The sequence below is a fragment of the Passer montanus genome, unplaced genomic scaffold (genome assembly GCF_014805655.1).
Source record: "Passer montanus isolate IOZ18808 unplaced genomic scaffold, ASM1480565v1 scaffold680, whole genome shotgun sequence".
Taxonomy (NCBI): domain Eukaryota; kingdom Metazoa; phylum Chordata; class Aves; order Passeriformes; family Passeridae; genus Passer; species Passer montanus.
Genome location: NW_024371927.1, coordinates 1 through 962, shown reverse-complemented (window position 1 = coordinate 962; position 962 = coordinate 1).

Genomic DNA, 962 nt, shown 5'->3' with positions numbered 1-962 from the left:
GGTGGCTCACCTGGGCCCACCTGGGCACAGCTGGGCATGGCTGGCACACCTGGGCACAGCTGGGGGTGTTAGAAGCACACCCGGGGGGGGGGAAGGAAAACACCTGGGCACACCTGGGGGCACCTGGGGGCACCTGGGGCACCTGGGGGCACCTGGGGACACCTGGGGCACCTGGGGGGTGGGAACACACCTGGGCACACCTGAGATACACCTGGGCACACCTGGGCACACCTGGGGCACCTGGGGGCACCTGGGGACACCTGGGGCACCTGGGGGGTGGGAACACACCTGGGCACTCACCTGGGGACACCTGGGCACCTGGGGACACCTGGGCACTCACCTGGGCACACCTGGGCACTCACCTGGGCACACCTGGGCACTCACCTGGGCACTCACCTGGGGCACCTGGGGGCACCTGGGCACTCACCTGGGGACACCTGGGCACCTGGGCACTCACTTGAGCACACCTGGGCACACCTGGGCACTCACCTGAGCACACCTGGGCACACCTGGGGACTCACCTGGGCACACCTGGGGGCACCTGGGCACTCACCCGGGGGCACCTGGGCACACACCTGGGGACACCGGGGCACCTGGGCACTCACCTGGGGTGATAAAAACACACCTGGGCATTCACCTGGGCACTCACCTGGGGTGATAAAAACACACCTGGGCACTCACCTGGGCACTCACCTGGGGCACCTGGGACACCTGGGCACTCAGCTGGGCACACCTGGGGCACCTGGGGGCAGCTAAAACACACCTGGGCACACCTGGGCACCTGGGGACACACCTGGGAGGGGCTTGGGGCACACCTGGGATACACCTGGAAAACACCTGGGGCACCTGGCACTCACCTGGGCACACCTGGGGGCAGTTAAAACACACCTGGGGCGCCTGGGAGGGGCTTGGGCACACCTGGGAGGGCCTTGGACACACCTGGGGGCACCTGGGCACTCACC